Consider the following 12,202-nt stretch of genomic DNA (forward strand, 5'->3'; position numbering starts at 1 on the left):
CAAGGCAAAATCAGTAGGAAAATAACTTCACTACAAAATAATCCATTATGGTAAAGAGTTTATCAAATGAATGAGTAGCACTGCAAAGGTGACTGTGAAGAAAGGATGTATGCACATCATGTATTATTTTGAATTTACCCCCTATGTAGGCACTTGTGTCTTGCGGGGTTATTGACTCAGAGGATGTCCCCGCAGAGATGCCTTCGGCCACAGGGCGCCCACTGTTTTGGCTGAGGGCCAACTGCTCAGCCTCTGTGAGTGGTGGTGGTGGAGGACCCCCACCTGTTTTTCGGGCCTCCGCTTTTTTTCTGTTGGCTATAACGGGGTCACATTTGAGCATACAGAGTAAGCAAATATGTACTTGTAATGTGCTCAGATAATTTCAATAAGTGCTTACAGAAAGAAAATTAATGTAGCCTCTAACTGCAATTGATTTACATGGGACAAACAGACCAAGCACTATGGCTCATAATACAATTACACCTTACCTGTTTGGACTATATTTTTATATTTCATTTTTACTTGCTGCCAGGCACGTTTGGGGCCTGTTGGGTTGCACCTGCGCTCACATCACATCACAAAATAAAATGTATATAATAACAAATAAAATAACATATGATAAAATAACGTGTTAAATGGGTGGAAATCCCTCGATCAATGTTTACATTAACACTCACGCATTGACTCTGTCGGCTTTGTTTTGCCATGCATGCTCCCTTCCTTTGGCACCTGAGGCTGTGTTACTTTTTTTCCGCAACATTTGCATGTTATCGGCATATGCTGCCATCAGAATTTCGGCCTCAAGCGCTGTAAAATACATTGACCGCGCCTTCTTTCCCTCCGTCTCCATGGTGACTCGCTTACTCTGTGCTCCGCTTATCAGGGCTTTATGTATCCTCGTGCGCGCGCTTTACTTGGGGTTAAAGCAACTCCGCGTTGATTGAACTAATTGTTATCAGCCTTTCTGAAACCGAATATTCCGAGTTGGACAGTTCGGGGTTACTCAACCCTGAGTATCGTTTTTCACTCTGAGTTTTCTAAACCGGCTTCCTGAAACAGGGCCCTGCAAGCTAAAAGAAACCCATGTAGCTATAACCAGACAGTCAAACCCCTAGGTCACATTTGTATTGACATGCACAATTAAATCTTTTCAATGATTTAACAGTGTTGCTTTTCAAAGATTAGGATTTCAGAATTAAATTGTTGATCTAACTGTTCCACTGTTTTCTGACAGAATTAGTGTCACAAAAGGTAAAGAAGTTCATAATTTCATATAACTTTAATAATATGTGTATTGCTCACTGAGTAGAAGTGAATGCAGATGTTAGTGTTGCTCTGCATCTGTAAAAAACAGACCTGACTATTTGTGTGTCATATGTTTGTTTTGTTTGTGTCTTTGTCCCCTGAAAACTCATGTTAAAGATGTTCTGAGCACAAGGAATGTGTTACAAACTGTTACTGTAATCTCATTACATTTTTTAATAATGCAGTAATCTAACTCAATCCTGTATTAAATTTGCTAATTACGTTACTGTTACAATGATGTTGTTAATTGTTGCTTAAGAAATGATCTTCGGTAATCTGCATGTCAGGCAGACAGACAAAACAAAATCAAACCAACAGCACAGACAACATGCTAACGTAAAGAGCTAACAAAGAAGAGTGATGATACAGCTGAGTGCATGCTGACTCCGACCAACCAGCCAGACCCTGACCCTCAACAGGTAACAATCAGTCAGAATCAGAATAGTTTAATAATCCCTAAGGAAAGACAGTTATGGGCAGTCAGACTGCAGCCTCTGTTTCTACCTGTACAGGTTTCTATGGTAGAATCACTGTGGCAATCGCTTTAAAGTCACTTTGGGCTGGTTTTCATCTTTGCTTTGTTTCGTCAGGTTTGTGTTCATGTGTAAAAAGTAAAAGAAAGATCATTGTGTTTGCTTATTAGTACACAGATATTATGTTTGGTTATTATCAAAGGTTTCTTTTGTGTCCAACTATCACTTACAAAGTGTAAGAGATGGCACCTGTGCTCCTCTGACAGACAACTGGCTGGGAGTAAAGAGAGATAATGGATTCTTACAGGGAAAGTGGCCTGGTAATGCTATGAAATACAGAACTGGATAATACAGGATTTCCTGAACTGAACAAAAAGGGTGGACTGTAACAGTAAGAGCCCCTGGGGGTCTGGTGTGTTCATCTTCAGTTGTGTTTGAGACTTAACCTGCTGGAGGTTCTTATTTGATGATTTTAGTGTCTTTATTTTACATTTTAGGAGTCTTTTAAAATTAGTTTTCAATAAGAAATTTATGCCATATGAAGTTGTATCTCCAGTCCATTGTGTGTTTTTCATGTCCTTATTTAATTTTGGAATATTTAGTTTTTCTCATGCCTGTGTTGAGCCTTGACTTTTGTTTTAATTAAATACCTTTTTCTTCCCTTTTCTCTGTTGTGTCTGCATTTGGATCCTTATTTGAAATGTAAATCTGAAAAGCAATTGCCTGCAATTCTTAGGTGCACTCAGTTTATTTATGTAAAGAAAAATAATTTAAAGACATTGTCAATAGTTTGGCCACAGGAACTGCTTGCAGGACTCAGCTGTGAATAACAAAGCACATCTGCATGCTATTGTGGTCATTTCTCCTCATATTTGCAATGTTTTTCTGAACCACAAAAAGAGAAGTGTGTTACAATTGGTGCACTAGTGACGTAGGTCTTGATTATTTTTGGAGCTACTTAAAATGTATAAAAACTGAAGCCTCCAGAGCCAAGTGTCAGTTCTTCTGCTTGTGTGACAGAACTGCGTGTCTGAGCTGCACCAGACGTGATCTCTGCTCATCAAGTCTTCACTCCTCAATTGGTAAGAATGTTTTATTTATATTATGTATATTTATACACACCAAATTTATGGATTTATGCTCAAATTTAAATAAACTTTTCATTGAAATCCAGTTTTACTATGAATTCACAGTAATCACTGACACCTTCAGAGCATTACATTCATTAAAGACGTCTTCTCACCTTCTCTTCCAGACGACCGACACATACCTCAACCACTGCAGATTAACCAACCACTCATCAGTAAAGCACAAAATAAGGTAAGTGTCCTCATGTGGAAAGGACTTAAATACAACTCCCATATATTACTAATGTAACAGATCCATTTAGGTAGAGTAAGAACACTACGCTGGATGTCTTTTAATGCAGGAAAGTCCTGTTTTATGCTGCACCTCTCTGAGGAGAATATCATTGTTCCTACAGACCATCAGCTCCATCAAAACCAAAGCAGGAAAGACTAATCCTGTGGCAGCAACAAATCATTTACATTTAATATCTGAGGACAGTTTCATGATCCAATATCATAAAATTTTAGGCCTGCTGTCAACAATAACCGCAATGTTGATTCACATGCATACATGCCAACCCTCCCGATTTTTCCGGGAGAATTCCGAATTTCAGTGCCGCTACCAAAAGTCTCCCGGAGCCACCATTCTCCCCAATTTCTCCCGATTTTCCACCCGGACAACAAAATTGAAAAACCATATCCCAGATTGGCCCAGCCAATTCCAGTTTCCAACAATGGATACTACTACTGCAGCTACTTAGTTTTAATTTTACTCTTATTACTCTTTCTGGGTCACAAAATAAACTTTTAACATATTTTCAGGCGACAATATAGCTGTGTAAACTTCAAATATCTGAGCCGGGGAGAACAGCAAACTCCTGGAACATCGTTTTCAAACCCCCGCGGTCTTTCGCTACTCAGGTTAAACATGATATATAAGTCACTTAAATAACTGAAACATGTTTTTGTTATTGGGTTTTATTTGTTCGTGAGTAAATCGGTTTGGCTGAGATTAAAGTTATTAGATTAGACTAGATTAAATAAAACTTTATTAATCCCTCGGGAGGATTCCTCCGGGGTTTTCACACAGCTGAATAAACGTCAAACAGAAAACTGATTAAACAGAAGTGTGAGATGGTCAAAAATTTACGCCAGCGTCCGGTTATATTTTAGATAGCAAGGAGCAGACACCTGAGTTTCACTCCACCGAGAGACCTCGTGACATAATTCTGAAGGCTAGACCGTCCAATTTCACAGTTGCTCATTTCCGGTCTGCCCGGCTTTTGGAGGACCCAGCCCACTTAGACCACGAAGGCCGGGTCCTCAGGTGGACGCAGACTCTGAATTTGGACACCCCTGGCCTGTTTCCGGCTGGACAATAATAACGGTGACATTTAACTTATTTTATCCGATAAATAAACACTGTAAGATTCAAGTTTTTTGTATATATATATATATCTCTATATCTATATATATCTATATCTATATATCTATATATATATATATCTCTATATATATCTATATATCTATCTATATATATCCATATATCTATATCTCTATATCTCTCTCTCTATATATATATCTCTATATCTCTCTCTCTATATATATATATATATATATATATATATCACGGTGGTGAAGGGGTGATGATTTGAGCTTGTCTTGCAGCTACAGAACCTGGGCCCTTGCAGTCATTGAGTTTTCCATGAATTCCCTTGTATACCAAGTAGTCTACAGTCAAAACTGAGTTTTGGTAATGCAGCAGGACAAAGATCCCAAGCACATCAGCAGAGCTACAACAGAATCAAGGTGTTGCAATGACCAGGTCACAGTCCACACCTCAACCTGAAAAACAGTGCTGGGAAATTAAGAGGGCTTTACATAAACAATACCACAAACCTCAATGAACTGACAAAACGATGTAAAGAAACGTCAGGCGAATGGAGACTAAGAGTCATATAGAAACAATTTGGTGACGCTACTGCTGCTAAAAGGTGGCTCTGCAAGCTACTCACTCATGTACAGTGCTTAGTTTTTCAGAGTACTCTATAGATTCCCATGAAAACACTCTTTTCCACATGACTGTATGTCAGATAAAAGAGATACGATCTGTGAAGAGGATTCTGAGAAGAGAAAACATCTGGGGACCTGCCCCGAAAAGTTCATTTTGTTCATCTGGACGTAGAGTTTTCAGTAGCAGGAACGCTCTGTCACTCATCCGAGTTCGACTTCAGACTTCTTCTGTCTCGGCTCAGTGCAGGTTTCCCCAACCTTTGTTTGAATTTAGACTTTACATGTTATCCAGTTTCAGGCAAGGGAACTGAAAATTGTGCTGAGGATAAATGATAAATTAGGCAGATGTAAATGAACAACAGCTGCAGGCTGGTGGCTCTGACATCACACCTGATGGACACCTAGAAGCCTAGATTCAATTGTTTTGGAGTTTCTGAAGACCGTCTATGACTCTGGGGTGACATCAATCATCTTTTATGGTGTGTTCTGCTAGGACAGCTGGGGCTTCCCTCTTTCCCCTGCTGGGATGGGCACGCACACGTCGCTGAGATGTGTGGTCTCAGGTAACTGGTACTGCTGGAGGCTGCAGGTGACATAGTCATACTATACCAGTGTAATAACTGAAATAACACAAATAGAAATGAATAAATAAACAGATAACATAGTCACATGAACAAGAGGAGCCTATAGAGATTCTAAGTAGCTGATCTTGCAAAAGCAAAATGTGCTCTGCACCACAATGCATTCAGGTCACAATTCTGATTGCAAAAGCTGGCAGATAGGACAGGATATTAAAAATAAAACAAAAACCCACCTCCCACCACATGCAGGTCATCCTAGCAGCACTGAGCAGCTCCTACAGTGACACGCTGCTGCAACAACAGTGTGCGAGGAGAAATTTCAGATATCTTTCCAGCTGCTGTCAGACTCTACAATAGAGTCTTAGTGCCCACTTTAAAATTAGGTGTATACAACATCAGGGGAATAACAACACGTGATATATTACACCGTGCCATTATTTACTTAAGGCCTGAGCATTTCAAAGGTTACTGTGTCTGATGTGGGCCTGTCTGATCATTACTGTGTTTTCTTTGAAAGTAAAATCTCAGCCCACACAAATATATCAACAACAGTGATCACAAAACGGTGTATAACTGAACACAGTAGTGCAATTTTTAACCAGGTCTTCCCATTAACACCTGACCTGTCCAAAGGTTCAGTCAATGAGCGCGTCAATAGCTTCAATGCTAACATGTTAAATGTAATGGACACTATTGCTCCCATTAAGGTGAAGGTTATCTCTGGAAGGAAAAAGTCTCCATGGAGAAACTCCACACTGGTGAAAAAAGAAAAAAGAGAGTGTAGGAAAGCTGAGCGCAGATGGAGAAAAACAAACCTCCAGGTTCATTATGACATTTATAAAGAGAAACTTCACAATTATAATTTACAACTGAGGAATGCAAGGAGGTCCTACTTCTCTGACATCATCACTAAAAACAGCCATAATGCTCGGGTCTTATTTTCTACAGTTGACAGGCTAACAAACCCTCCTGTGTCAGTGGCAGCTGAACTTCATTCGACCATGGCCTGCAATGACTTTGCCAAATTCTTCACTGAAAAAATCCAAAAAATTAGACAAGCAATTGGTACATCAACAGCAGATCCAGGATATGTACTGTGTCCACCAAAAAACTGTTTAAACACCATGAAACAGTTTCAACCTATTAACAGCAAAGACCTGGAGGACATCTTAGGTAAACTGAACTCCTCCTCCTGCTGTTTAGATGTCCTGCCAACAAGTTTTTTCAAAAAGGTCTCAAAGACTTTAGAGTCAGACCTGTTACAGATCGTCAACTTTTCTTTATTATCAGGTGTGTTTCCAGAATCACTAAAAACTGCTGTAATCAAACCTATACTGAAAAAGGACAATCTTGACAAGACACAAATGAACAACTACAGGCCGATCTCAAATCTCCCGTTTTTAAGTAAGATCATTGAAAAAGCAGTTTCTCAACAGCTCAGTTACTTCTTAAAACAGAATAATTGCTACGATGCCTTCCAGTCAGGTTTTAGACAGAACCACAGCACTGAAACCGCTCTGACCAAAGTGTTTAATGACATATGTCTGAATACAGACAGTGGAAAAATGTCAGTCCTAGTTTTACTGGATCTCAGTGCAGCATTTGATACAGTTGACCACAACATATTACTCAAACGACTGGAGAACTGGACAGGTCTTTCAGGAACTGTACTAAACTGGTTCAAAACATACGTAGAAAACAGGAAATACTTTGTATCAATAGGTAACTTCACATCTGAGCAGACAAGTATCACATGTGGAGTTCCCCAAGGTTCCATCTTGGGACCCCTTCTGTTTAACATCTACATGCTCCCACTGGCACAGATTATAAACAACAACAAAATAAACTATCCCAGCTATGCAGATGACACACAAATATATATCACAATGTCACCAGGAGACCGAGGCCCTGTACAGGCTCTTGGTAAATGCATTGAGGAAATCAATGACTGGTTGTGCCACAATTTTCTCCAGCTAAACAAAACTGAGGTAATAGTCTTTGGCGCCAAAGAAAAACGATTACAGGTCACCAGAGAACTTCAATCTATACATCTAAAAACCACAAACCAGGCGAGAAATTTGGGTGTAGTGATGGATGCAGACCTAAACTTAGAAAAACACATTAAGACAATAACAAAGTCAGCTTACTATCACCTCAAGAATATATCAAGGATAAAAGATCTGATGTCTCAACAGGACCTGGAAAAACTAGTCCATGCATTCATCTTTAGTAGGCTTGATTACTGTAACAGCATCTTTACAGGTCTACCTAAAAAAATCAGTCAGACAACTACAGCTCATTCAGAACTCTGCTGCTCGAGTCCTCACTAAGACCAAAAAAGTGGACCACATCAGTCCAGCTCTGAGGTCCTTACACTGGCTGCCTGTCCGTCAGAGGATAGACTTTAAAGTTCTGATGCTGGCCTATAAAGCTCTGAATGGTTTAGGACCAAAATACATCAATGACCTCCTGACCCAGTATGAACCATCCAGATCCCTCAGGTCATCTGGATCCGGTCTTTTATCAGTTCCCAGAGTCAGAACCAGACACGGAGAAGCTGCATTCAGCTTTTATGCTCCTTATATCTGGAACAAACTCCCAGAAAGCCTCAGATCAGCTGAAACACTCAGTTTATTTAAATCCAGGTTGAAGACTCACCTGTTCTCAGCTGCATTTGAATAAAGCACCAAATCCACACTTTAAGCTTAAATTTCAAAACTTACATTTAACTACTGATTTTATCTACTGTTCTGATTTTATATACTGTTTTGATTTTATATACTGTTTTGTTTGTTTGTTAATTAGTTAGTTAGTTTATTTGCTTGTTTTAATCAATTTTAAATCATGCTTTTTATTTGTTCTTGTTTCTAATGTCTCTGTAAAGCACTTTGAATCACCTTGTTGTTGAATTGTGCTATACAAATAAACTTGCCTTGCCTTGCCTTAACAAAAACTAAGCCAAAAGGCAGTTTCTGCACTTTTTTCACAAATGTCAATATTTTTTTATTTACTTATTTTTAAAACATGTGGTTTATTGAATTGAAAAAAAAAAAATAGCTGCAATTGTTGTAACGCGAGCTATGAGAGACTACCTGCATCTGCAGCTGTGGTCACTGGTCCTCACATCATGTTTGCAGCATGTTCTGAACCACAAACAGAGCAGTGCTAACTGGTGGGCTGGTGATGTAGACACTGATGCTAGTTAATTTAAGGTGGGGCTGCTGAAATGTTTAAAAGCTGAAGCCCCCAAAGTTTTACTTGTCTGTGACACAAATGAGCTCCAACCTGCTCAGGTAGAATTTACTAACAGCTGAGCTGCACTAGACCTGGTCTCTGCTCATCTTGACTCCTCGTTTGGTAAGAACTTTTTATTTGTATATTTAAAATCTTTTATAGACAACAGGCTTATTTTGAATAACTCGATCTCCTGCCACACTTATACTCACATTCACTAACCAGATATGGGCTTTAAAACATGCATCATCTGGGTTCTGTGACCATGAATATCGTGAATAAGAAATGTGCATGCACAGGCAGAGGCCTATCTTTTTTTATTTATGTTCAAATAATGTTCAATTTTAATTCCCCTTTAGAGCATTTCATTTACTGAAGACATCTTCACCACCTGCTGTTCCAGACGACTGACTCGTGCCTGAACTCCTGCAGGTTAATCAACCAACCACTGATCAGTAAAGCAAAAAATACGGTAAGTGTCCTCAGTTGGAAATGTTTGCTTAAAAGTTTCATAACTTTCTAATATAATAATTACATTTAACAAGAATGTTGTCATGACTGAGTGCAATGACCGTTTCCCTCTGTAAGGTTCAATGTGTGGATGCAAGTAGAGAAGTTGTCTTTAGATACACCTCATGTATTTACATTACCATATGTAAGTAAATGATTAAAATTGCCTGTTTTAAAAATATCCAGTAATACTCTAAAAAACGTACACAATATTATTGTTCAACATGTCCTCCAGTGCCTCTGATAAGTTTCAAAATATTTACTGAAGAAAAAAATGACTGGTTTAGATGTTGAATTTTTTGAAGCTGTTATATTGATTTTGATTTTCTTTATTTTATCATTTAATGATTTAAAAGACTACATTAAAGTAACGACAGCTGTTTTTGGTTATTTTTAAATGATGGTTGGCGTTTACTAGATGACCCTCAAGCACCAGGAATTCCTTGCTTACGGCCACACATTGAACCGTAAATGGCGACGTAGACGCGCAAATTATTTTCTAGAGTAGATAGCGAGCCAAAATTAATATTTCAACTGAGGGGTGCTTTGCAGACATATTTTCAGGCACTTTCCAATAACCTGCAGTCTTTACGGTGAGGACACACAAACATTAACCCGACTGGAACATAACTGTATGAAAATATATCACCTGTATTTATGTTCGCTTCGTAGTTACACTGTTTAAAACAAAATATTAAACCAAACTGCGGTAATTACCTGTCCAGCAGAGAGCTCAGGTAAATTCTTTCTGTCTGCTTTGCTTTATCAGAGATCGTCTGTCTTTTCCTTTCGACTTGTCTCTCCGCGCTTTCTGCTCAAGTCAGCCCCCTCCTCTGCCGCGCATGCCCGACGGGGTCTGCGCAGCGCGTGCACCACAGGTGTGGAGAAGTACTGCTTAGTGTTGCAGTTTCAAAATAAAAGCTGCCAAAAAGCGAAACATGCTGCCTTCAATGTTTCAAACCATGTTCCAGGGTTTTTAGTTCACCATGTATAATGTTAAAACAAGAAAATAAAAGACAGATCTGAACGTTTGAAAATCTTTTGGAAAAACTCCATAAAGAATAGATGAAAAACACTGAAATTATCCTTTTATTTATGTTGATCCATTAAGTTGGTTCATTTTTTTGTTACATAAGTTGTTTTTAAAGTTAAACTTGTGTGGGTTTCTATATAAGTCAATAAAAAAAACAACAAGCCATTAAAAATGAAAAGTAAACTCTGCCAAAGAAACTGAGAGGTTCTGGAAGCGTGGAGTTCAGTTTGCAAATTTATCTAATGCAAAAAACATCTATGAATAAAACTTTGTTGGCCAGCAGCTTTTCAAAAAGACAAAAAAGAAAAAAGCTGGTCATAAAAATAAGCTATTATCTGGGGGGAAATAATCATTTGATCCCCTGCTGAGTTTGTAAGTTTGTTCACTTATATTAAATAATCAGTGGCGCGGCTGCCCCTCTGTTGGTCTTCCATGGTCTCTTGTGTTCTGGGGGCCTCTGGATATCTGGAGTTTTGATCTCCTCCATACCCGCTTCACACCCTGGAGGACGGGGCTGTGGCCCCCCCACACTCCCTAGCAGATCATTACATGGAGAAACCTTTGGAATGCAAGCATGCTGATCCACACAGGTATGCACACATGGGTATTCACAGACGCGGACTAAAGCTTTCTTGGCTGCTGCCTCAAAGCACACTGTGCACTGTCTATCTTGCGTGCTGCACAATATCGTTTATTACTTAGTAAATACTGATATCTATGACTAGCTAGTTTATTGTGATGGTGCTTTGTTTTCTCTATTATTATGTTGCTCTTTGTTGTTTGCTGTCTCCTCTGTTTGTTTGTTTGTTTGTTTGTTTGTTTGTTTGTTTGTTTGTTTGTTTGTTTTTTCTCCATACAGGTGACCCAGGAGTTTTTTGTTTTTTTTTTTTTGTTTTTTTTTTTTGTTTTTTTTTGTCTCTCTTCCCCCCTTCTCACCGTCTCTTCTCCCCTTGGGTTTTCTTTCTTTCTCTCCCCCTCTCTCTCTCATTCATTCCCCCTGTCCTATTTATTAAAAAAAAAAAAAAAAAAAAAAAAAAATGACAAAGGATGAACTGAAGCTCTGCCATCACGTAATGTCGCATACTGCTGTTTCTGATGTCATTTAAAAAAAAAAAAAAAAAAAAAAAAAAATCAGTCTCTAATTTTTTTAAGTATTTTCATTTTGATGTAATGAGACAGAATATCAACCAAAATTGAATAAAAAATATATTTGCTAAAATAAATGAATTGATTTATATGTCACTGAGTGAAGTAAGTATTTGATCTCAAACACAACTTAGTACTTGGTGGAGAAACCCTTATTGCCCAGCACTGCGGTAATATGTTTCTTGTAGTTGGTCACTGGGTTTGCTCACATCTCAGGAGGGATTTTTTTCCACTCCTCCTTCCACAAACTCTCTAAATTCTTTAGATTTCTTTGCTGCTGTTTGGTAACTTTAAGCTTCAGCTCCCTCCACAGATTTTCTTCAGGACTGAGGTTTGGAGACTGCCTTAGCTCCACTCCATGTCCTTGTGCTTCTTCTTTAGCCACACCTTTGTTGCATCAGTGGTATGTTTTAGGCCATTGTCATGCTGGAAGACCCATCGATGACACATCTTCAGTCTTTTGCCTGAGAGAAAGTGGTTCTTGTCCAAGATTTTGCAGTACATGGCTCCATCTACTGGCCGCCTCAGTGTGGTGAAGTCGTCTTGTATCCTTGGCAGAAAAACAGCCCCACAGTATAATGTTTCCACTTCTGTGCTTGACAGTGGGGATGATGTTCTGTGGGTTACACTCAGCATTTCTCTTCCTCTCAAAACCAGCCAATCTTCAACCCAACCGAATTGAGAAGCAACTGAATGAAACAAATTATGAAAAGTTTAGACGACAGCATGTAGATGCCAAGATGAGCGTGAAAAAATGTGATACAGAAATGAAAAAAAAGAAAATATATGCTGATCGAAACAAATGTAAGGATGTTAACACATTCATCCTCAGTGATTACA

The 12,202-nt window shown here is 38.8% G+C and overlaps 2 long non-coding RNA genes across 2 annotated transcripts; one reads left to right on the forward strand and one right to left on the reverse strand.

The window, feature by feature from the left end:
- The first annotated feature begins 1,700 nt into the window (after positions 1 to 1,700).
- LOC147302581 (uncharacterized) lies at positions 1,701 to 3,284 on the forward strand. The gene is made up of 3 exons (XR_015127374.1): positions 1,701 to 1,724; positions 2,799 to 2,860; positions 3,034 to 3,284. It is a non-coding gene; the product is annotated as an uncharacterized LOC147302581 (long non-coding RNA).
- A 1,202-nt stretch (positions 3,285 to 4,486) lies between these two features.
- On the reverse strand, positions 4,487 to 10,036 carry LOC147302582 (uncharacterized). Its single transcript, XR_015127373.1, has 3 exons — positions 9,901 to 10,036; positions 5,673 to 5,730; positions 4,487 to 5,478 (listed from the first exon to the last, which is right to left on the reverse strand). It is a non-coding gene; the product is annotated as an uncharacterized LOC147302582 (long non-coding RNA).
- Between the last annotated feature and the right edge of the window lie 2,166 nt (positions 10,037 to 12,202).

Source organism: Aulonocara sp. 'chitande type north' Nkhata Bay, linkage group LG23, assembly GCF_057382095.1.
Source record: "Aulonocara sp. 'chitande type north' Nkhata Bay isolate Kocher_YH1m ecotype deep benthic linkage group LG23, A_spYH_male_GT1.1, whole genome shotgun sequence".
Taxonomy (NCBI): Eukaryota; Metazoa; Chordata; class Actinopteri; order Cichliformes; family Cichlidae; genus Aulonocara; species Aulonocara sp. 'chitande type north' Nkhata Bay.